We start from the raw sequence: 373 nt of genomic DNA on the forward strand, positions 1-373 counted from the left end.
GTTGTCGATGGTGAGAGGGGACGAATGTCCGTGGCTGGAGAGGAAGGAATGTCCATGGTTAGAAGGGAGAGGAGGGTGAATATCCCCACCTACAGACACAAGTACTGCCAATATTTATTTGGTTTTTGGCACTGTTGACCACCATCGGCCTTGCACAAGAGTCACCTCTGCCCAGCACGCACACTCCTGAGCTGACAGGAAACAGCCCCACTCAGGGCACCGTGGGAACACAGACACTCCTGCTGCTCTGCACCACGGGCGGGCACCGCTGACCCCCGGTCCCCTCCATATTCCCCGGGGGCACTGGGGGGGTGGGGGGGCTGAGGGGTGGCCATAGCAACCCCGCACGCCACCCCACCCTCACCCTTTGCCC

Source organism: Corvus brachyrhynchos, unplaced genomic scaffold (genome assembly GCF_000691975.1).
Source record: "Corvus brachyrhynchos isolate BGI_N302 unplaced genomic scaffold, ASM69197v1 scaffold346, whole genome shotgun sequence".
In the NCBI taxonomy this organism is placed as follows: domain Eukaryota; kingdom Metazoa; phylum Chordata; class Aves; order Passeriformes; family Corvidae; genus Corvus; species Corvus brachyrhynchos.